Here is a 27,554-nt window from a genome sequence, read left to right as displayed (position 1 = left end):
CATTTTTTATGAATAGTGAATTAGAAATTTTCCTTTTTGAACTAAAGAGAGATTTTGCTGAGATATTTAATTTAATAAAATGAGATATGCTCTCATAATTACTTTTTTTATTTAATTAAATAATCATTAATTAATTAGAGACACTTTTCTTATTTAATTAAATAACTTCATTTAATTAATTAGGAATGGCTTCATATTTAATTAAATAACTTTGTTTAATTAATTAGAAGTAAGTACTCCATTTAATTAAATAATTTCGTTTAATTATTTCAAAATTCATTTTGAAACTAGTCAACTCAAGTCAACCATGGTTAAATCTGGTCAACTTTTGGTTAAACTTGATCTTTGCGTATGTGAATATGATCAAATGTGAGTATGAATTCCAGCAACAATTTGATTCAAATTCTCATTCAACCTTTCAAAATGAAGAGATGAGGGTCTCTTAAATAGACTTTCCTGGAATTCATCAACAGTTGAGATCGATTTCAATCAACGGTCAAGATTAAAGGTGAAGTTTAGTCATAAAGGGAGATTTCTAAATTCAATGGAGTTAACAGATTTAAGTTGAGTAAAAGAAGGAGTTAACTGATTCAATTTGAGCAAAAAAAGGAGTTAACTAATTTAACTCATTTTTGATCAATAGTGAACTGGAAATTTCCCTTCTTGAACTGAAGAGAGATTTTGTTGAGATATTTAATTTAATAAAATGAGATATCCTCTCATAATTACTTTTTCTATTTAATTAAATAATCTTTAATTAATTAGAGACACTTTTCTTATTTAATTAAATAACTTCATTTAAATAATTAGGAATGGCTTCTCATTTAATTAAATAGATTTGTTTAATTAATTAGAAGTAAGTCCTCAATTTAATTAAATAATTTTGTTTAATTATTTCAAAATTCTTTTTGAAACTAGTCAACTCAAGTCAACCGTGGTTAAATCTGGTCAACTTTTGGTCAAACTTGATCTTTGCGTATGTGAATATGAGCAAATGTGAGTATGAATTCCAGCAAAAATTTGATGCAAATTCTCATTCAACCTTTCAAAATGAAGAGATGAGGGTCTCTTAAATAGACTTTCCTGGAATTCATCAATGGTTGAGATCGATTTTAATCAGCGGTCAGGATTAAAGGTGAAGTTCAGTCATAAATGGAGATTTCCAAATTAAAGGGAGTTAACGGATTTAAGTTAAGTAAAATAAGGAGTTAACTGATTCAATTTGAGCAGAAAAAAGAGTTCACTGATTTAACTCATTTTTGATCAATAGTGAACTGGAAATTTTCCTTTTTGAACTAAAGAGAGCTTTTGTTGAGATATTTAATTTAATGAAATGAGATATTCTCTCATAATTACTTTTACTATTTAATTAAATAATCTTTAATTAATTAGGAATGGCTTCTCATTTAATTAAATAACTTTGTTTAATTAATTAGAAGTAAGTACTCCATTTAATTAAATAATTTCATTTAATTATTTAAAAATTATTTTTGAAACTAGTCAACTCATGTTAACCGTGGTTAAATCTGGTCAACTTTTGGTCAAACTTGATCTTGGCATATGTGAACATGAGCAAATGTGAGTATGAATTCCAGCAACAATTCGATGCAAATTCCCATTCAACCTTTCAAAATGAAGAGATGAGGGTCTCTTAAATAAACTTTCCTAAAATTCATCAACAGTTGAGATCGATTTCAATCAATGTTAAGGATTAAAGGTGAAGTTTAGTCATAAAGGGAGATTTCCAAATTAAAGAGAGTTAACATATTTACTTTGAGTAAAATAAGCAGTTAACTGATTCAATTTGAGTAGAAAAGGGAGTTAACTCATTTTTTATCAATAGTGAACTCGAAATTTCTCTTTTTGAACTGAAGAAATTTTTTCTTGAGATTTATAATTTAATAAAATGAGATATGCTCTCATAATTACTTTTTCTATTTAATTAAATAATCTTTAATTAATTAGAGACACTTTTCTTATTTAATTAAATAACTTTATATAATTAATTAGGAATGACTTCTCATTTAATTAAATAACTTTGTTTAATTAATTAGAAGTAAGTACTCCATTTAATTAAATAATTTTGTTGAATAATTTCAAATTTTCTTTTCGAAACTAGTCAACTCAAGTCAACCGTGGTTAAATCTAGTCAACTTTTGGTCAAACCTGATATTTGCGTATGTGAATATGAGAAAATGTGAGTATGAATTTCAGCAACAATTCGATGCAAATTCTCATTCAACCTTTCAAAATGAAGAGATGAGGATCTCTTGAATAGACTTTCCTAGAATTCATCAACGGTTGAGATCGATTTCAATTAACGGTCAGGATTAAAGGTGAAGTTTAGTCATAAAAGGAGATTTTCAAATTAAAGGGAGTTAGCAGATTTAATTTGAGTAATATAAGGAGTTAACTGATTCAATTTGTGTAGAAAAAGGAGTTAACTGATTTAACTCATTTTTGATTAATAGTGAATTGAAAATTTCCCTTTTTGAACTGAAGAGAGATTTTGTTGAGATATTTAATTTAATAAAATGAGATATGCTCTCATAATTACTTTTTCTATTTAATTAAATAATCTTTAATTAATTAGAGACACTTTTCTTATTTAATTAAATAACTTCATTTAATTAATTAGGAATGGCTTCTCATTTAATTAAATAACTTTGTTTAATTAATTGGAAGTACTCTATTTAATTAAATAATTTTATTTAATTATTTTAAAATTCTTTTCAAAACTAGTCAACTCAAGTCAACCGTGGTTAAATTTAGTCAACTTTTGGGTAAACTTGATCTTTGTGTATGTGAATATGAGCAAATGTGAGTATGAATTCCAGCAACAATTCGATGCAAATTCTCATTCAACCTTTCAAAATGAAGAGATGAGGGTCTCTTAAATAGACTTTCCTGAAATTCATCAACGGTTGAGATCGATTTCAATCAACGGTCAGGATTAATGGTGAAGTTCAATTATAAAGGGATATTTCCTAATTAAAAGGAGTTAACAGATTTAATTTGAGTAAAATAAAGAGTTAACTGATTCAATTTGAGTATAAAAAAGAGTTAACTGATTTAACTCACTTTTGATCAATAGTGAACTAGAAATTTCCCTTTTTGAACTGAAGAGAGATTTTGTTGAGATATTTAATTTAATAAAATTAGATATGCTCTCATAATTACTTTTTTTATTTAATTAAATAATATTTGATTAATTAGAGACACTTTTCTTATTTAATTAAATAAGTTCATTTAATTAATTAGGAATGGCTTCTCATTTAATTAAATAACTTTGTTTAATTAATTAGAAGTAAGTACTCTATTTAATTAAATAATTTCATTTAATTATTTCAAAATTTTTTTCAAAACTAGTCAACTTAAGTCAACTGTGGTTAAATCTTGTGAACTTTTGGTCAAACTTTATCTTTGCTAATGTGAATATGAGCATATGTGAGTATGAATTCCAGCAACAATTCGATGCAAATTCTCATTCAACCTTTCAAAATGAAGAGATGAGGGTCTCTTAAATAGACTTTTCTGGAATTCATCAATGGTTGAGATCGATTTCAATCAATGGTCAGGATTAAAGGTGAAGTTCAGTCATAAATGGAGATTTCCAAATTAAAGGGAGTTAACAGATTTAATTTGAGTAAAATAAAAAGTTAACTGATTCAATTTGAGTAGAAAAAGGAGTTAACTGATTTAACTCATTTTTTATTAATAGTGAACTAGAAATTTCCCTTTTTGAATTGAAGAGAGATTTTGTTGAGATATTTAATTTAATAAAATGAGATATGCTCTCATAATTACTTTTTCTATTTAATTAAATAATCTTTAATTAATTAGAGACACTTTTCTTATTTAATTAAATAACTTCATTTAATTAATTAAGAATGGCTTCTCATTTAATTAAATAACTTTGTTTAATTAATTAGAAGTAAGTACTCCATTTAATTAAATAATTTCGTTTAATTATTTCAAAATTCTTTTCGAAACTAGTCAACTCAAGTCAACCGTGGTTAAATATGGTCAACTTTTGGTCAAACTTGATCTTTGTGTATGTGAATATGAGCAAAAGTGAGTATGAATTCTAGCAACAATTTGATGCAAATTCTCATTCAGCCTTTCAAAATGAAGAGATGAGGGTCTCTTAAATAAACTTTCCTTGAATTCATCAATGGTTGAGATCGATTTCAGTCAACGGTCAGGATTAAAGGTGAAGTTCAGTCATAAAGGGAGATTTCCAAATTAAAAGGAGTTAACAGATTTAATTTGAGTAAAATTAGGAGTTAACTGATTCAATTTGATTAGAAAAAGGAGTTAACTAATTTAACTCATTTTTGATCAATAGTGAACTGGAAATTTACCTTTTCTAACTGAAGAGGGATTTTGTTGAGATATTTAATTTAATAAAATGAGATATGCTCTCATAATTACTTTTTCTATTTAATTAAATAATCTTTAATTAATTAGAGACACTTTTCTAATTTAATTAAATAACTTCATTTAATTAATTAGGAATGGCTTCTCATTTAATTAAATAACTTTGTTTAATTAATTAGAAGTAAGTAATCCATTTAATTAAATAATTTCGTTTAATTATTTCAAATTTTTTTTGAAACTAGTCAGCTCAAGTCAACCGTGGTTAAATCTGGTCAACTTTTGGTCAAACTTGATCTTTGCGTATGTGCATATGAGCAAATGCGAGTATGAATTCTAACAACAATTTGATACAAATTCTCATTCAACCTTTCAATATGAAGAGATGAGAGTCTCTTAAATAGACTTTTCTGGAATTCATCACTGGTTGAGATCGATTTCAATCAACGGTCAGGATTAAAGATGAAGTTCAGTCATAAAGGGAGATTTTGAAATTAAAGGGAGTTAACAGATTTAATTTGAGTAAAATAAGGAGTTAACTGATTCAATTTGAGTAGAAAAAGAAGTTAACCGATTTGTAATGCTCTGCTAAGTGATCCAATGAATTAATCTAAAGTTTGCCAAACAATTGTTTTTTTAAAACATGAAAGTAAAACCATTCATAACATCTGCAGAAGCAATAGTAACATCCAACTGAAAGAAAACATAACATAACAGGTTACATTCTTTAAAATCCCTTAACGTTGTATCAATTCTAAATTAACTATTTATCTAACAACACATGAAATAACAATGATACATCCAATATTCTTAAACCATATACAAGTGTCCTTTTAGTAATCCCATTTTAGATTGCTCAATCATCCACTGTACATGTTACAAAGTTTGAAAGGCTTAAAAGAATACACATCCGTATAAATAAAATACATCATCATACTAACTCTAATCCATGATGCAGTAACATAAATGAAACCACAAATCATACGTGATACATCATCTCAAAAGATATAATCATCCATCATAAAAGATAACCATATACCACAAACATAAATAACTATGTGCACGATTCCTCCCAACCGTAAATAGCATCATTAGATCATCGTGGATCCTAGCCATCCCTCCGTGCGTAACATTCCAAAGCACCAAAGAGATCATCGGTATTAACATAGTAGGAATGTCACTCTTAAAACATCTTACTAACATGCACAGTAAAGCATAGGATACCATCATCTAACATATGAAAATCATCAATATAAGAAACATACCAGTAAATACATTCATCATATGGTATATCATCTATCATAATGCTCCAAGATCATAATGAAGATAAATACCAATCAAGAAAGCATCAACCACGGTGTCTCAAATGGATCTCAAATGATAAGAGTGGAAAATACACTACCACCCGACCGCGTGGAACCTAAGTGGTCCATCCCACCGTGCTGAGGAGATAATCTCAAGTCCCAAGAATATCAAATCACATAGCACAAACACTTTCTAAAACAGGAATCCTAAAAGTATACTAACTCAAAAGTTCTAATCACAAAATCGACATCTAATCCCAGAGGCACAACAATAAGTACACCACCAAAAGTACACAAAATCTATAGAGGATACTTAGGCTACATACTAGGGAGTGTCATCACATGGCTACTTGAGTTACCCTGGACTGGTCTCTCATTAGACCCCAAACCCTCAAGCGTTGAGTTAACTTGGACTGGTTACTCTAAACCTCGGACCCTCAACGTGGCACATGTGGAAACCAAGAAGCCCTCTCAAGAAGACGAGGCACTTCTCCCATCTTTAGTCTATACAAGCACTCAAGGCATGGGTGGTTTAAATATCTCTTACTTATCTTTTTAGTGTGTTTTCCCCCCTATAAATTTTAATTACTAGATTATCACTTATTACATAACTTGCATTAGGTTACCCTGGTACTGACCACTTTGGTCCCCAGACCCCTATGCAAGCCACTCCCATAGTCATGTACCTAGACAAACTCTCCTTGTCATGCCCAAAAGTAAGGGCAAAAAGACAGACAACAAATTTGTTTTAAAATAAAAAATGCTCGAAGTTTGGTATGCTTGTGTTCATAATTAAAGCAAAGGTTCTCTATATTTAATCTTAGGTTTATAATCTTCACACGTGAATCAGTCATTAATCTAACTTTCATCATAATTAAACTTAAGCTAATTCAAAAATCGACAATCCTTAGTTTAAAACCGAATTAACGCAAACTATCTTAAAATAATTATTAACTAAATTAAATACAATCTAAACCCAAACTTTGCTTAAATTATATACTACATTAAATCTTACACAATCAAATTGGAACTAATTAATATTCCCAAAATTAACTAGTGTCCTACGCTAACACTAACTTAAGCTTTTAATTCATTTTAATTAATTAATTCCATTAATCTTACCATTACGTCTAAAACTTTAAACTTTAATAATATATATATCTAAAACATAACTAAGCTACAAAACATATTAATCACTTAAAAATTAAAACTAACCATTATTAAACTAAAACTAATTATACTACAAACTTTATAATCTAAATGAACACATATTTCCTACTTCTATTAACAATTAAAATAACTTAGGCAGTTAATATCTAAACATGTAGTTTAAACTACAAATACAAACTAACCAATTGATAACTTAAAACTAACCTTAAATGGCTACTAACCTAATTAAAACTTATAATAATAACAACTACACAATTTTAAAACATTAATGCATGACATAAAACTAATTTTAATAAAATCTAAACTAACCTATACTAAACTAACTACTACTGCACTACCCTAAACAACTAAAGGCTCAACCCCAACCCTCTTAACCCCTAGCTTCATTACCTAACCCTACTCCCTATACAAGTGGCCTAGCCACCACTTGGCTTCCCTACATTAAGACCATGTTGTCCCATGGTCTTTCACGCTGACCAAGGTTTGTCAATGCAGACCTGCACTCTCCCCCTTGCGTGAGCAGTGCCCAGCAAGAAAGCATACGCATGGGTTTAGAAATACATGGGGAATAAAGTCTTAGCAAGGGCAGATTTACTTCACAACTCTCTTGTCCCCCTCTTTTGATGTGACAAGGGTTAGAGCTCGGTACAAGTAAATGTACAACCAATGGCAGGTGAGAAGATATTCCAATGCCCAAGTTTCTCATGGAAAAAGGCCTAAGTTTCTGCTTCGATTTGACCAACCTTGTACCACGTGTACAAAGGCAGTTGGGAAGTATGATTACACCTCACTGAGCATGGGACGACATCGAATGAGATTGCTAGGTGGAAAGGGGGGTTGGGTAAAAAGGTTAAGTTAAATTGAGTTGCTTGCTAACTTTTAAGCAATGTAAGCTCACTCTCTGCCACACACAATGTCATTACCATGATAGACCAGTACATGAGCACGTAGGGAATTAGTCCCATACTCCATCAATGCAACATGTAATTGTTGTTGTCAATAAGCCTGCACCAAGGGGAAAGAAGATTAAGGTTTAAAGTTTTATAGGTAGACTATAGGGTATTTAGGATAGAAGGCGGGGTAGTAATTGCATAAAGATAATTAGGTAGGATAGATAGGATATATGTATAATAATTCTTATTTTCATTATTTCATTTGATTTATATTATTTATAGAACTAGCAATAATTTTAATTAAAGTTCTAATAGAATAATTTAGGGAATATTCTCTATCACTAGGGGAATTAAAATTTCTTCTCATACATTTTCCAGTGAGCCTTTTAAGCCTGGAGATGCAATTTTTTTTTGAAAGCCAATTTTGGCTAAGTGTTGGCATGCTTTCTTGCTTAGGTTCTTTAATATGCAAGATGAATTTAAACAATTCTAGAGTTAATAGAGTTCCTATGAACAAGCACACTAATGCCAAAAGGACACAAGGGATTATAATTATCCTTCTATAATAGTTCATGTTAATTCAATCATCTAAAGGCAAGGTTGTATGTTTTATCTATAGTCATCATAGTAAGGTGTGTGTTCTTTCTTCATTATTTAAAATTAGAGAAATTCAAGTCTCTTAATCAATTGCTCTTGTTATTAGGAATCTTAGCAAGGGATTATGAACCAATATTCAAAATTCAAAAGGTGATGAATTAATCCTTATCAAATTTAATTGTATCACTATTGTAACTTAACAATGAAAGTGCTAGCTTGGTGATCACAATATAGGATTGATACTATAACATGTTAATGTTCAAAATATTGAATTGAAACTTCAACACATCCATTTGCCTTTCATCTTCATAATTGAAACTCAGAATTTCCCAATTCAAGACATTAACTATCATTCTAATTTCTCACATACATATGCCAAAATTTGAAACCACGTGAGAGCAATGCAAGCGAATTTTCATAATCTTTTCTTTCCTCTATTATTCATCCTGGTTCAAGGCTCCATCGAGAAAGAACTAGTAAGAAAACCCGATGTTTTTGCCACTACATCAAATTCAATTACAATTTACATAATATTACAATTCTATGAGATTTCTTCAAGGATTCCACAATAGAACTTTTATCAAATGACTTCATTTCATCAAGAGTAAACATGGAAAATACAAGAAACAACATGGAGATAACAACACAAGGAGATAAGAAAAATGAATATACATTCCCACCCGATTGCACAATAGGTCCAACAATGAACTAATATAGGGGAAAGGTGGATTTTCTCAATAGGAGAAGTCAATCACCATACCTTCACTTAGCCCTTTTGGGGCTTAAAACTTCAAGAATTTCCATTCTTTCTCAAGGCCCTTTCGGGGCTATATTCACAAGGATTTTCATTCTTTACCACATTCAAGAATTCTCAATAACAACAAGGTATGGGATGACAAGTAGGGGCCCATACACCCTACCCTTTTTTTTTTCCCTCCTCTCTCCATGAGAGGAGACTCTACACTATTGAGGTCCAACTAATGCCCTTTCCCCAAGCATGGCCACTTCTTCCCTATCCAAGGGTGAGTGTTGCCAAATAAATCCTCATGAAAATCTCTCAAAAAAACAATCAACACACCAAGAAGGCATAACATCAAAGAAAACAAGATAAAATCTCTCCCAATAGCACCCTCAACACACAAGAAAGGAATGCATATCTACACAATGTCTCCAAAATGATTCAACAAGATTCAAAACATGAACACACACAAAGAACCATTCATGGAGTGAAGAACTCCTACCTTCATAAAAGAGTTATGGCAATGGTGGTTTGAGAAGAGCTTCCCTTTTTTCTTTCTTCAATCTTCAAGGCTTCCTCCAAAACTAGAGGATTGGGTGACAAAAAAACTAAACTCCCCCCAAAAAGCCTCTAAGTATGGTCCCTAACCCCACTAAGGTTCAAGTAACTCAAGATGGAGGTTTGGTTTCACTAACCCAAGTAAAGAGCAACCCCATTTTCGAAATCAGCCTATAATAGGGTTTTTAAGAGACCCTAAGAGTCAACCTAGGAGGCTAATGGGTTGGAAAGTACCCCCACCCATACCCTTACCCATAGGGGTACTTAAATTTAATGCTTCTAAGCCTTTTAAGGCTTATTAGGAATAATTACAAGTTAGTAGAATAGTAAGATAAAATTACAACCTTTAAAGAATTACAATATAAATTAGCACAAAATTAACAAGAAATTTAACTCCGTTTCTTCCATTGGGTTATCCTGGCTGATTTTCCTGCACGCTCATTGCACACATCAGTAGGTCCAAAAAAAATCATGTGCATAATGTGAATAACATGCTAAAGGAAATTATATATATATAATTTAAAGAATCTACTTCTTAATAATTAGTTGTTTATCTAATTCTACTCATATTTCTAGCCTTTCGACTTGCATAACCAAATGTGTTAGCTTGCATACATTTTCTTTCATCATTATACATATTTATAAGCATTAAATGGAAAAAATCAACTAACTGAAGTAAGCATCACACATCGCAAAATAGCATAACAATGTTCAATGTATCCAATAATGTTCTGACATAACAAGCATGAGTATCAAAATAAAAATGTATCATAGGTGCTAGGATGGGTCAGGGTGAGGCCTCACACTCCTAAGCACAAAAATCCATAGTTGTGTCCCATACCATAGCACTCTTAAAGATCAAACTCGGTTCCTTAATAGGCAACCTAGCAATAAGATGGTTCTCCCATCCAAGAACACATAAAAGCAACACAAAATATACCTCATAAATATAATCTCCAACATGAATCACAATATCCATTAGTTCTTTAACAAGCAACCAAAATATATCTCAAAATCATACTGATCGAAGACTCCAAAATGGTTGAGTCAAAACATGTCACAACATGACATAATCAAGAAATAAATCAACATTTTAGTCCCATCATGGCGACTAGAAAATAATCAAGGATAACTGATCGATGACCAAAATAATGGTTAGGTCAAGTGTCTCATACACAAGAATCTCAACTATAACAATCAGTAATCACATCCAGTACATAGAGCATTCCATCACAAACCATGGTTGGATTTATAAAGATCAGAATTAAGACATCATCATGACATCACAATCATAACCCCTTGAGCCTCTGGTAGACATCCTATAACTGGTCAACACTAGTCAACCCAAAACCCAAAACAAGAAGCATATAGAATACACAATGCAAACACATGTTTTAGTTTAATAATTTATATAGTTGGGATAAATGTGGGGTTTCATTTTTTCCATATATTTCAAGTGAATAAGATTCATCATTTAATCTATATGTCAAGCCATTTATCCCCTCGTTTGAGACAGAGAATCAAACCATTGGACGATACAAATCAACTTTTGAATGTTTAATTAGTAATTGTCTTAGAGCACTTCAAGAATGATCATTTATTTAAAATAATCTTCCCTTGTTTTAAAACAAGATCACCATCAATCTTATTAATAGTTCAAGAGTACATAATTTTGTTAGACACTTATGTCAATATCTCATTTCTTTTGAATCGATCTTACTTAAAATCCATTCACCCAAGTTAACTATTAATTAATTACAATTCTTCCAATATAACTAATCTTAATTAAATAAATTTTAATTACATTAGTTAACACTAATGCATAATAAGGAGATTTCAATTTCCATATAAACTTTCAAGTCAATAAGAGTTGCCATTGTGTTTTTGCTCCTGTACATTTAATAAGTCATAACATGGCTTCAAAGTAAGTAATAGTATTTGACTATTGATCCAAACCTAACCCAAATCCTTAAATAAAAACTTAATTGAGAACTCACTAAATTTTATCATAATTCAAACCTCTCAATTAAATTATTATTTATAATAATTTAATTAAACACCATTTCAAGTGGTTAATAATAACCCACATTGCTTTAAATAAAGTTTATAACTCCTTATAGAAAAACTAGTATTTAATACTCCATATCTAGTAATTACAACCTCTAAAGGAAAAACAAATATTATTTAATAATTAATATTTAATATTAATTATTAAATAATAATCATACATTACTATTTTATAAGTTAAAACCTATTACTAGTTGAATAAGAATAATATATTCTAGATAACATATAATAGTTTTAATATCATTTAATATATTACTACAACCCTACAAAATTGTGCAGTTGAGTCTTATCAATCAAGCTTGCGAGACATCCTAAAAAGATACCTTGCATCTACATCAACGTACTAATTCATATGCAAAAGCTTCAAAATGAATTTTTTAAGAAAGCTTTAGAGATTTTCTGGTATCTAGAGCTTGAACATTAATTCGGTAGTGCACACAGAAAATGCCCATCTTCAGTGAGGAGAGCTTCCCACTTTCAAATTGGGAAATTTTCTATTATTAAAAGAGGACACCATGAAACTTACTATATAAAAAAATAATGCAAATGTCTTTTATAGGACATGCATAATATCAACCCAGGGTTGTGCAAAAAGACCATCTATATTAAAGCACCACTACATGTTGAATTGTCTTATCATAGTCTTGAGTTGTTTGTATCCTTGCCGTGAGACATTATCAATGCCCCCTATTGATTGTAAAAGGATAAAAGTCCCCATTTTTAGATTTCTCATGATGTATCTCTGCATCACAAGAAGTCTAAGTCATCTTTACCCATTGATTATGACATGCCACGGCTTTAATCTTCATGTTCTGCAATTGAACAAGGACTATGCCTATCAGTTCACTATTTGTTACCCGTTTGATTACTCATTATTTTTGTGATCCTCATAATAGTATAGAAGATCGTAAAACCTTAAAAGCTCAGGTAAATGAGATAATAAACTATATTTGAGAATGACGTATATAACTAAAGGAAGGACCAATCATGATGTGTTCGATTGGTGAGATCTATACATAAATCAGAAAACAAACCCTAACTGTATATATATATATATATATCTATATATATGTTTTTATAATAATAAATTATTAACAACCACCCTTTATAATTCTCATAGGTATGAGCCTAAGCTATTATAGCCGCTGCCAACAATAGAAAAATGGTCTTTTGCTGCTGCTATTGCTCAGCGATTGATATTGTGGGGATCAGTGACTTCTTTTGTTTCATAAAATTATACTAGTTGAAAGTAATGTTGATCAAATCAATCAGTTCCAAATTCATCGCCCACACATAGAGACTGTAATCAGTGTACTTGCTTGGAGTATTTGGTATGGCGCATAGTGGAGGTAAGATATATATATATAAGGCTCTAACCCAAGGAGAGACAGATACAAGGAGGCTAGTCTTTCCCGATCTCCGGGTACTCTATGAGGGAGTATTCAAATGTAACTAATTCATTGTATAATGATTGTACCGTTGACCTAAAAACATAGATGTCGTGTGGTCGGGAAGGGGTGCTGCATTAGCAGTAGGGCCTACTGCTCGATCGACATGGAAAATGTGACAAGGAGAAAGGTGAGGGACACAAGATCGTTCCCTCTCAGCTCCTTATATATATGTGTTCTTGACAATTTAGATGGGAACTTCCTTGATCTATTATAGTCACTCCTAGATCTAATGTATCACTAAGCCCTCGAATCATATAAAATAATGAAGCATATAAACTTCATTAATCTGTCTATTGTTACATCAGTTTCTGCTAAATTTGGAATTGCCGAGTAGTTGCGTTGAGTACATCATCTAAAGCAATCACTTACATTCAATCAAGATGCAAGACAGCTACAGGTCAACCTTAGATAAAGTTTCAATGAGTTGTTGGAAAAAGAACACATTCATCACTTAATTTTCAATTCTATCTTAAATTCTTTCTCGACTTATTTCACCAATTTGAATTCTACTCATGGAATGATAGATTCATATATATTTGAACTTTCCTATAGCTAACAATGTCATGAAATCTAAGAGTCATTCACAAAGAGTTATTCTACGAACACTAATAGACATGAAGAAGGTAGAAGAAGAGAGAGTAATGGAATATGCAGAATGATCTTGGGTACTTAGCTGGACTTTGATGCTAAACCACTATGCCTTCGGAGATCGTAGGTATATCCCCTCTTTCTTCAACGTTCACAATTCCTTCGACAATCGAACCTCCTTCCGAGTGTCTAGAAGCGCTTGTAGAAGCAGATGAGGATGTTGAAGCATATGAGCTTCTCAAATGCATATAAGCTTGTAGATGCCTATCAGGATGATCATATACACTAAGATAACCTCTATATAAAGGCCTCTAAGATGCATCTAGAGTATCTCTACAAACAACTAGAAGATAAGCATGATAACCAAGCATGGGTCTTCTCCAACCTTCTAGATGAGTCTTAAGGTTGTAGACACCATGTGCTCGAATCAAATGCTAAATCCTACGTGTAGACAACTTAGTGCATTCTTAGAGTGCAAACCCCTATGTTGTCTACATGACAACTCCCGAGAATTTGCAAACTCCTATGTGAGCAAATATTAAAATAATGCACAATAATTAATATAATATTTACTTTACTCTTTCCAATTTTAATTAATTAATTTATTAAATCTCATACACTAACTTTAATAACTCCACTTTTCAATCTTAATATATTTATATTTTAATCACATGAGATTTAGAATCTTTTAATAATTTTAAAATATATTTTCCACTTTTAAATTTCATTTTCCAAAACTTAATTTGCTAAAATATTTATTAGCTTAATAATATTATTATTTAGTCATTTATTTGAAAATGAACACTAAATATATTATTATTAAAATAAATATTGTCACATTACAAATTTAAACTTTTAACTTTTTATTTTCAAATTTAATTATTTTATTTAATTAGTTTTCCAATTAATTAAATAAAATAAATATTAAAATACTATATTAATTTTCCATTTAATTAAACCATTAATTATGCTTAATTAATAGAAAATACATCAAAGACTCATAAGGTAAAAATATGAAAATCCATCATAGCCAAAATACATACAAAATCAAACCAAAGGTTTAAATCACGAATTACGTCATCTGACGCATTCAGAGGGTACTCAACTCGGGTACTTGTCCTGATTTTCCAATTAAGACAAATGGCTTAAAGGTTTGGGATTTGGACTTGAGAATTTATCTCCCCTCTCTTATCATTGAGATAGTGTGATAGGGTATATTCATCCTGGCAATTCAGGGAAGTCGATACCTGGTACCTGCAACCTACATAAAAACTATGCATGTACAAGCACAATATATATACTAAGCTAAACAGGCAATGGCAGGAAGTGGTACATCGTGTAGATCCCAACCAGCAAGTGACTATGACTCCCTTCCTTAACCACATCAGACACGCCATACAAAAGCAAACATGCACACCATACACATGCAAGTATGGGGTAAGTATCCATAAAAAAACACATATGATAATAAATCATCTTACTAATCATCATTAATAACTGCAAACACTAAAAATAATCATCATGCATACATGAAATGTAAAATCTAAGTGATCTCATCACATAATAAACTGAATCCATAGCATAATATCTGATAATCTCATAAGAATGTTTCTAACCAACAACATAAAACCAGCTCTAAAAGAGTTCAACAATGATAACAAAATGCGAACTAGGGGCAGGCACTACATCCACCCCTCTTGAGATTAGGCTTACTCCTAGAAGCCTACAAGAATAAGAAACTAAGTTACTCACTTTGCGGGTCCCATTGACACCTTTCCTCCCTATAGGGAAACATGATTCCACTAAAGGTACTATAACACACTTAGAGCAATATGATTCTGGTTTAATGGTAAACCAAAAACCATATCGATCCAACATTTATCCTTTTAACAACTACTAAAATAGATCCTCTAATACATTCTAAACAAGAGCAGCTTAATGCTTACAAAGATAATCAAGGGCATATTACCTTACAACATAGATAAAAGATACTTGTTTTGCAACTAGAATAAGTTTCAATTTTCCAGTTTTACCCATGTTTAGGTTTAAGTAAAATTTTCAGTTTTGAAAGCTAAGTGCTGAAGTATGAAAAATATGCAAGTAATAGTTTTAAGTTATGTTTCAGTTCACTTAGTTTCAAGTTTTCAGTTTGAGAGAAATACACATGATAGTTCAAAGTTTTCATTTTGTTCAACTAGTTATTAACTAGTGGCATTCAAATATACCTAGAGCTCCCAATGTTGAAACTTGGCCTCTGATACCAAATGTAATGCCCTGCTAAGGGATCCAAAGAATTAACCTAAAGTTTGCCAAACAATTTTTTTTAAAAACATGAAAGTAAAATCATTCATAACATCTGCGAAAGCAATAGTAACATCCAACTGAAAGAAAACATAACATAACAGATTACATTCTTTAAAATCCCTTAACGTTGTATCACATCTAAATTAACTATTTATCTAACAACACATGAAATAACAATGATACATCATCATACTAACTCTAATCCATGATGGAGTAACATAAATGAAACCACAAATCATACATGATACATCATCTCAAAAGATATAATCATTCATCATAAAAGATAACCATATACCACAAACATAAATAACTAAGTGCACGGTTCCTCCCAACCGTAAATAGCATCATTAGACCATCGTGGATCCTAGCCATCCCTTTGTGTGTAACATTCCAAAGCACCGAAGAGATCATCGGTATTAACATAGTAGGAATGTCACTCCTAAAACATCCTACTAACATGCACAGTAAAGCATAGGATACCATCATCTAACATATGCAAATCATCAATATAAGAAACATACCAGTAAATACATCCATCATATGGTATATCATCTATCATAATGCTCCAAGATCATAATGAAGATAAATACCAACCAAGAAAGCATCAGCCACAGTGTCTCAAATGGATCTCAAATGATAAGAGTGGAAAATACACTACCACTTGATCACGTGGAACCTAAGTGGTCCACTCCCACCGTGCTGAGAATATAATCTCAAGTCCCAAGAATATCAAATCACATAGCACAAACACTTTCTAAAATAGGAATCCTAAAAGTATACTAACTCAAAGGTTCCAATCACAAAATCGACATCTAATCCCAGAGGCACAACAATAAGTACACCACCAAAGGTACACAAAATCTATAGAGGAGACTCAGGATACATACTAGGGAGTGTCATCACATGGCTACTTGAGTTACCCTGGACTAGTCTCTCATTAGACCCCGAACCCTCAAGCATTGAGTTACCCTAGACTGGTTACTCTGAACCCTGGACCCTCAACATGGCACATGTGGAAACCAAGAAGCCCTCTCAAGAAGACAAGGCACTTCTCCCATCCTTAGTCTATACAAGCACTCAAGGCATGGGTGGTTTAAATATCTCTTACTTATCTTTTTAGTGTGTTTTCCCCGCCATAAATTTTAATTACTAGATTATCACTTATTACATAACTTGCATTAGGTTACCTTGGTACTGACCACTTTGGGCCCCGGACCCCTATGCAAGCCACTCCCATAGTCATGTACCTAGAGAACCTCTCCTAAGCACAAAAATCCACAATTCTGTCCCATACCACAACACTCTTCAAGATCAAACTCGGTTCCTTAATAGGCAACCTAACAATAAGATGGTTCTGCCATCCAAGAACACATAAAAGAACCACAAAATATACCTCATAAATATAATCTCCAACATGAATCACAATATCCATTGGTTCTTTAACAAGCAACCAAAATATATCTCAAAATCATACTGATCGAAGACTCCAAAATGGTTGAGTCAAAACATGTCACACCATGACATCATCAAGAAATAAATCAACATTTCAGTTCCACCATGGCGACTAGAAAATAATCAAGGATAACTGATCGATGACCAAAATAATGGTTAGGTCAAGTGTCTCATACACAAGAATCTGAACTATAACAATCAGTAATCACATCCAATACATAGAGAATTCCATCACAAACCATGGTTGCATTTATAAAGATCAAAATTAAGACATCATCGTGACATCACAATCATAACCCCTTGAGCCTCTGGTAGACATCCTATAACTGGTCAACACTAGTCAACCCAAAACCCAAAACAAGAAGCATATAGAATACACAATGCAAACACATGTTTTAGTTTACTAAAATTACATAGTTGGGATAAATGTGGGGTTTCATTTTTGCCATATATTTCAAGTGAATAAGATTCATCATTTAATCTATAGGTCAACCCATTTATCCCCTCGTTTGAGACATAGAATCAAACCATTGGATGATACAAATCAACTTTTGAATGTTTAATTAGTAATTGTCTTAGAGCACTTCAAGAATGATCATTTATTTAAAATAATCTTCCCTTGTTTTAAAACAAGATCACCGTCAATCTTATTAATAGTTCAATAGTACATAATTTTGTTAAACACTTATGTCAATATCTCATTTCTTTTGAATCGATCTTACTTAAAATCCATTCACCCAAGTTAACTATTAATTAATTACAATTCTTCCAATATAACTAATCTTAATTAAATTAATTTTAATTACATTAATTAACACTAATGCATAATAAGGAGATTTCAATTTCCATATAAACTTTCGAGTCAATAAGAGTCGCCATTGTGTTTTTGCTCCTGTACATTTAATAAGTCATAACATGGCTTCAAAGTAAGTAATAGTATTTGACTATTGATCCAAACCTAACCCAAATCCTTAAATAAAAACTTAATTGAGAACTCACTAAATTTTATCATAATTCAAACCTCTCAATTAAATTACTATTTATAATAATTTAATTAAACACCATTTCAAGTGGTTAATAATAACCCACATTGCTTTAAATAAAGTTTATAACTCCTTAGAGAAAAACTAGTATTTAATACTCCATATTTAGTAATTACAACCTCTAAAGGCAAAACAAATATTATTTAATAATTAATAATTAATATTAATTATTAAATAATAATCATACATTACTATTTAATAAGTTAAAACCTATTACTGGTTGAATAAGAATAATATATTCTAGATAACATATAATAGTTTTAATATCATTTAATATATTACTACAACCCTACAAAATTGTGCAGTTGAGTCTTATCAATCAAGCTTGAGAGACATCTTAAAAAGATACCTCGCATCTACATCAGCGTACTAATTCATATGCAAAAGCTTCAAAATGAATTTGTTAAGAAAGCTTTAGAGATTTTCTGGTATCTAGAGCTTGAACATTAATTCGGTAGTGCATGCAAAAAATGCCCATCTTCAGTGAGGAGAGCTTCCCACTTTCAAATTGGGAAATTTTCTATTATTAAAAGAGGACACCATGAAACTTACTATATAACAAAATAATGCAAATGGCTTTTATAGCCCGTACATAATATCAACCAAGGGTTGTGCAAAAAGACCATCTATCTTAACAGCACCACTACATGCTGAATTGTCTTATCACAGTCTTAAATTGTTTGTATCCTTGTCGTGAGACATTATTAATGCCCCCTATTGATTGTAAAAGGATAAAAGTCCCCATTTGTAGATTTCTCATGATGTATCTCTGCATTACAAGAAGTCTAAGTCATCTTTACCCATTGATTATGACATGCCACAACTTCAATCTTCATGTTCTGCAATTGAACAGGGACTATGCCTATCGGTTTGCTATTTGTTAGCCATTTGATTACTCATTCTTTCTGTGATCCTCATAATATAATAGAAGGTTGTAAAACCTTAAAAGCTCAAGTAAATGAGATAATAAACTATGTTTGAGAATGACGTATATAACTAAAGGTAGGACCAAGCATGATGTGTTCGATTGGTGAGATCTATACATAAATCAGAAAACAAACCCTAACTGTGTGTATATATATATATATATATATATATATATATATATATGTTTTTATAATAATAAATTATTAACAACCACCCTTCATAATTCTCATAGGCATGAGCCTAAGCTATTATAGCCGCTGCCAACAATAGAAAAATGGTCTTTCGCTGCTGCTATTGCTCAGCAATCAATATTGTGGGGGTCGGTGACTTCTTTTGTTTCATAAATTATACTGGTTGAAAGTAATGTTGATCAAATCAATCAGTTCCAAATTCATCGCCCGCACATAGAGACTGTAATCAGTGTGCTTGCTTGGAGTATTCGGTATGGCATGTAGTGGAGGTAAGATATATATATATATATATATATATATATATATATATATATATATATATATATATATATATATATATATATATATATATATATATATATATATATATATATATATATATAAGGCTCTAACCCAAGGAGAGACGGATACAAGGAGGCCAGTCTTTCCCGATCTCTGGGTACTCTATGAGGGAGTATTCAAATGTAACTAAATCATTGTATAATGATTGCACCGCTGACCTAAAAACATAGACATCGTGCAGCCGGGAAGGGGTGCTGCATTAGCAGCAAAGCCTACTGCTCGATTGACATGGAAAAGGTGAGAAGGAGAAAGGTGAGGGACACAAGATTGTTCCCTCTCGGCTCCTTATATATATGTGTTCCCGACAACTTAGATGGGAACTTCCTTGATCTATTATCATCACTCCCAGATTTAATGTATCACTAAGTCCTCGAATCATATAAAACAATGAAGCATATAAACTTCATTAATCTGTCTATTGTTACATCAGTTTCTGCTAAATTTGGAATTGCAGAGTAGTACCATTGAGTACATCATCTAAAGCAATAACTTACATTCAATCAAGATGCAAGACAGCTACGGGTCAACCTTAGATAAAGTTTCAATGAGTTGTTGGAAAAAGAACACATTCATCACTTAATTTTCAATTCTATCTTAAATTCTTTCCCGACTTATTTCACCAATTTGAATTCTACTCATGGAATGATAGATTCATATATATTTGAACTTTCCTATAGCCAACAATGTCATGAAATCTAAGAGTCATTCACAAAGAGTTATTCTACCAACACTAACAGACATGAAGAAAGTAGACAAAGAGAGAGTAATGGAATATGCAAAATGATCTTGGGTACTTATCTGGACTCTGATGCTAAACCACTATGCCTTCGGAGGCCGTAGGTATATCCCCTCTTTCTTCAATGTTCAAAATTCCTTCGACAATCGAACCTCCTTTCGAGTGTCTAGAAGCGCTTGTAGAAGCAGACGAGGATGTTGAAGCATATGAGCTTCTCAAATGCATATAAGCTTGTAGATGCCTATCAGGATGATCATACACACTAAGAGAGCCTCTATATAAAGGCCTCTAAGATGCATCTAGAGTATCTCTAGAAACAACTAGAAGATAAGCATGACAACAAAGCATGGGTCTTCTCCAACCTTCTAGATGAGTCTTAAGGTTGTAGACACCATGTGCTCGAATCAAATGCTAAATCCTACGTGTAGACAACTTAGTGCATTCTTAGAGTGCAAACCCCTATGTTGTCTACATGACAACTCCCGAGAATTTGCAAACTCCTATGTGAGCAAATATTAAAATAATGCACAATAATTAATATAATATATACTTTACTCTTTCCAATTTTAATTAATTAATTTATTAAATCTCATACACTAACTTTAATAACTCCACTTTTCAATCTTAATATATTTATATTTTAATCACATGAGATTTAGAATCTTTTAATAATTTTAAAATATATTTTCCACTTTTAAATTTCATTTTCCAAAACTTAATTTGCTAAAATATTTATTAGCTTAATAATTATATTATTTAGTCATTTATTTGAAAATAAACACTAAATATATTATTATTAAAATAAATATTGTCACATTACAAATTTAAACTTTAAACTTTTTATTTTTAAATTTAATTCTTTTATTTAATTAATTTTCCAATTAATCAAATAAAACAAATATTAAAATACTATATTAATTTTCCATTTAATTAAACCATTAATTAGGCTTAATTAATAGAAAATACATCAAAGTCTCATAAGGTAAAAATATGAAAATCCATCATAGCCAAAATACATACAAAATAACACCAAAGGTTTAAATCAGGAATTACTTCATCTGAGGCATTCGGAGGGTACTCAACTCGGGTACTTGTCCTGATTTTCCAATTAGGACAAATGGCTTAAAGGGTTGGGATTTGGACTTGAGAATTTATCTCCCCTCTCTTATCATTGAGATAGTGTGATAGGGTACGCTCATCCTGGCAATTCAAGGAAGTCGATACCCGGTACCTGCAACCTGCATAAAAACCATGCATGTACAAGCACAATATATATACTAAGCTAAACAGGCAATGGCAAGAAGTGGTGCATTGTGTAGATCCCGACCAGCAGGTGACTACGACTCCCTTCCTTGACCACATCAGACACGCCATACAAAAGAAAACATGCACACCATACACATGCAAGTAAGGGGTAATTATTCATAAAAAAACACATATGATAATAAATCATCTTACTAATCATCATTAATAACTGCAAACACTGAAAATAATCATCATGCATACATGAAATGTAAAATCTAAGTGATCTCATCACATAATAAATTGAATTTATAGCACAATATTTGATAATCTCATAAGAATGCTACTAACCAACAACATAAAACCAGCTCTAAAAGAGTTCAACAATGATAACAAAATGCAAACTAGGGGCAAGCACTACATGATTTAACTCATTTTTTATCAATAGTGAATTGGAAATTTCCCTTTTTGAACTGAAGAGATATTTTGTTGAGATATTTAATTTAATAAAATGAAATATGCTCTCATAATTACTTTTTCTATTTAATTAAATAATCTTTAATTAATTAGAGACACTTTTCTTATTTAATTAAATAACTTCATTTAATTAATTAGGAATGGCTTTTCATTTAATTAAATAACTTTGTTTAATTAATTAGAAGTAAGTACTTTATTTAATTAAATATTTTCATTTAATTATTTCAAAATTCTTTTCGAAACTAGTCAACTCAAGTCAACCTTGGTTAAATATGGTCAACTTTTGGTCAAACTTGATCTTTGCATATGTGAATATGAGCAAATGTGAGTATGAATTCCAACAAACATTCGATGCAAATTCTCATTCAACCTTTCAAAATGAAGATATGAAGGTCTCTTAGATAGACTTTTCTAGAATTAATCAACGGTCAGGATTAAAGGTGAAGTTCAGTCATAAAGGGAGATTTCCAAATTAAAGGGAATTAACAGATTTAATTTGAGTAAAATAAGGAGTTAACTAATTCAATTTGAGTAGAAAAAGATGTTAACTGATTTAACTCATTTTTGATCAATAGTGAACTGGAAATTCCCTTTTTGAACTGAAGAGAGATTTTGTTGAGATATTCAATTTAATAAAATGAGATATGCTCTCATAATTACTTTTTCTATTTAATTAAATAATCTTTAATTAATTAGAGACACTTTTCTTATTTAATTAAATAACTTCATTTAATTAATTAGGAATGGCTTCTCATTTAATTAAATAACTTTTTTTAATTAATTAGAAGTAAGTACCCCATTTAATTAAATAATTTCATTTATTATTTCAAAATTCTTTGTGAAACTAGTCAACTCAAGTCAACCGTGGTTAAATCTGGTCAACTTTTGGTCAAACTTGATATTTGCGTACGTGAATATGAGAAAATGTGAGTATGAATTCCAGCAACAATTCGATGCAAATTCTCATTCAACCTTTCAAAATGAAGAGATGAGGGTCTCTTAAATAGACTTTCTCGGAATTCATCAACGATTGATATCGATTTCAATCAACGGTCAGGATTGAAGGTGAAGTTCGGTCATAAAGGGAGATTTCCAAATTAAAGGGAGTTAACAGATTTAATTTGAGTAAAATAAAGAGTTAACTGATTCAATTTGAGTAGAAAAAGGAGTTAACTAATTTAACTCATTTTTGATGAATAGTGAATTGGAAATTTCCCTTTTTGAACTGCAGAGAGATTTTGTTGAGATATTTAATTTAGTAAAATGAGATATGCTCTCATAATTACTTTTTCTATTTAATTAAATAATCTTTAATTAATTAGAGACACTTTTCTTATTTAATTAAATAACTTTATTTAATTAATTAGGAATGGCTTCACATTTAATTAAATAACTTTGTTAAATTAATTAGAAGTAAGTACTCCATTTAATTAAATAATTTCATTTAATTATTTCAATTTTTTTTTGAAATTAGTCAACTCAAGTCAACCTTGGTTAAATCTGGTCAACTTTTTCTCAAACTTGATCTGTGCGTATGTGAATATGAGCAAATGTGAGTTGACTTGACTTGACTAGTTTCGAAAAGAATTTTGAAATAATTAAATGAAATTATTTAAATAAATGGATTACTTATGTCATACCCAAACTATGAGGGCAAGAATAGAACAAATTTTTTTTTTAATTTAAAAATTCAACATGCTCTAAGTTTGATATGATTGAGATAGAAGCTTTAGTACAGGTTCTTTCATTACAATCCTAAGGTTTTAAACATGAGGATGATAACATCATTAAAATTTTAAAACTTTCGTTATTAGATTAATCTTGATAAAATTATGATATAATATTAACTTATAATGATATGCAATAAAACTTACATAGATAACAATGTGCATGAATTCGGATCTCAAATTACTTGCAATATCAAATCAATCAAACCTACATTAAAACTTATTTAAATAGCCAATTAATTGATAAATTTAAACTATTTGATGGTTAAAATAGTAAGAGTACATTTAAAATTAAAACTAACTAAATTATTATTTATAAAATTAACCCATAACGAAGTAACTAAAAATTATTAACAATTACAACAAAAGTCCTTAAGCAAAACATAAAATAACCTTAAACTTTATTAAATCAACTAATTATACTTTAACGATTTAAGGTTTCATTTTAAACTAACTATATAACTAATTGGTTATAAGTCAACTTCACACATAATGCTAACTTAAGACTTGATTAGGTTAAACAATTTACTCTTTAACAAATTTAAACTAAAACAACATAATTAAACAACCATCTAATAAATACTAAACTATCTAAATTAATACTAAATCATATTCTAAATTTCTAACTACATTAAATCTGAAATACAATTAAATCAAATACTACTAACTAAGCCTACCTACTAACTAACACCTAACCACTAACCCTCCTGCCTTAAGATCTTACCTACACCCTAGCCCCTAACATCCACTTGGCTACAAGTCAAGTCGATCTGACCCCTCCGTACACCTCTCCCTAGGTCTCATGCAACCCCAAGCCTGTACAACAAGAAAAAAGGTACGTAGGGGAGATGAAGTTTAAGTTTTAAACAAGCATTAACTTGAAACATCAATACCACCCCAAGGCTAAGCCAACGTCCAAAACTAATGTCATGTCATGACAAGCTCTCTCCACCCCACTTGCCACGCAGCCCAAGGTAGGGAAAACACAACCCAAGAGGTGGGCACGTGAACAGAGGTGAGCAAAGGAGTTTTAAGGAAATGAAAGTGACCACCTCAATTTCCTTTCTCAACATAAATGCCACCTTCCCCAAACTGGCCGCTAGGAATGGAGAAGAATGGGGATGGGACAAGGTGGTAGGATGATGTCACCCACCCATCCCATCTACTTTGACTTGAGACAGACACTAAAGACCCTTTTAAAACAAGGTTAACTGATGTCCAAGGCCAAGGAGAGAAATGAATACATAAAGTTTTATTGGTGGAAGGAAGAATATAATGATGTTAACTTTTTTTTTAATTTTAAAATATACATATTTATATATTCAAAATTATGCACCCATGAGATTAACATAATATTTATTTGTTTCTTATTTCATTAGGAAGGAATCTAAGCAAGAATATGCTCTGTGGTCTTGGAAGGAATGAAATTTCTCCTCATGTATTTTCCAGAGAGTTTTTACTCCTGGGAGTGCATATTTTTTTTTTTTGAAGCAAAATTTTAACAAGGCATGGTCATGTCATTTTCTGCATTTCTTTTATGTTACTAAGGGTTTGAATAAATCTATTATTAACATTCTTCCTTAATACAAGTATTCCAAAGCAAAGGAGTACATTAGGTATAGTCTCTCAATCTCTTATTTAAACATGTATGTTTTATATTAATTCTTCAAAGACATGGTATGAGTTCTAAATTCTGATTATTATTCTTATTGATTTCAAGAATACAACCTCTCAGTCCAATTGATCATATTTGAAGAACTAAGGAGGTGAATGATACTATACACAATTAGAAAAAAAGGTGGTGGATTATTCTCATTCAAATTTGATTATAACCACCATGAAATTTATCAAGAAATGAAATATCTTTGATTTTGTAATATAGGGTTTGCTCTTGATTGATCTCATCATAATACTTATACATCATAATTGAAACTCACTATATCAATTCAACTCTTCATTATCGTAATTAAAACTTGAACATTCATAATTCAAGACATTATCTATGATTCTATTCTCCCATCTATATATATGCAAGTTTATTTATTCTATTTTGATGAGCACTCATACGACTGAACATTATGATCAAATATTATGAGAACCAAATACACTCAACCATTATTTTATTGGCTAACCTGATTCAAAGGCTCAGCCAGAAAAGAATCAGGAAGAAAACCCGGCTTCGTTGCCATATACAATAAGGTATAAAAATACAATTTACAATAGGATCTCAATCCCAATTTTCAATAATTTTATCAAATTTTCTTCATGATCACAATCAAGGAGTTTGTAATGTTTTCTGAATCTCATTTCAAGAACCATGGAGGAAACCAATATCTGATCGGGTGACAACCAAGCAGAACCAAAAGAACATCAAGCATGCATAATCATACATGGTTTACACAATAGGATTCACAATGAATCAAGACTAGGGAAAGGTGGATTCTTCCAACAGGAGAAGTCAAGCACAACACCCATTCAGATGCCCAATCAGGGCTAATAACCAAGAACTTCCGTTCTTCCATTTAAACTTGCCATACTCATACCAGGTTTGTGCTGACGGGTAAGGGCCCATAAAACCCTACCCTTTATCCCTCTTCTCATCTTGAGAAGAGACTCTACATAGGTTGGAGTCCAACAAAACCGACCTTTCCCAAAATTGGTCACTTCTGCCCTCTCCAAGGGTGAGTAATACCAAAACACCCATGTAAGGGGAACTCAAAAATTGCAAACATAAACAAGAAAGGAAAACAACCAAAAAGACATGGTTTTCAAATCTTTCCACATACCCACAACCATACAACAGTGAAACAATAACAAGATAACATGAACATGAAACCAAACATAAAATCTGAATAAGGGAGATGAGAATTTCCTACCTTCACAAAGAGGTAATGGCAATGAAACAAGTTTGAGTAGAGTATCCCTTTCCTTTCCTCAAGCTTCAAGAAAATCTTCTCTAAAAGTAGAGATTGGGTAACAACCCACTAGTCAAGGGAAGGCCTCCAAATAAGCCTCCAACTCAACCACCCAAAAGGAGGTATAACTATTTCCACCCACTAGCCACTCTAGAAACTCCTAACTCAGCCTACACTATGGTTAAACCCCAAGTGGAGATGAGGTGAGGTAACTCAAGATACCCATGATCAATTTTCACACAAAGGCAAAAAGGGACTTTTTGAGTGACCTCAAAAGTCAAAGCAAGGGGCTTAGGGGTTGGAAAAGACCCCTAACCCATACCCATACCTTTTAGTTAGAAAAAAACCAGTTTTAAAGCCTTAAGAAGAGGTTTAGAGTCAAATAAAATCTAGGAATAAAATAGGTCCAACTTACTACTCTAACTTAAAACAAACTTGGTCCAAAGGTTAAACA

Source organism: Cupressus sempervirens, chromosome 9 (genome assembly GCF_028749045.1).
Source record: "Cupressus sempervirens isolate cs-2001-9-10 chromosome 9, ASM2874904v1, whole genome shotgun sequence".
Lineage (NCBI taxonomy): Eukaryota > Viridiplantae > Streptophyta > Pinopsida > Cupressales > Cupressaceae > Cupressus > Cupressus sempervirens.
Note: the sequence above shows the minus strand (reverse complement) of the source record.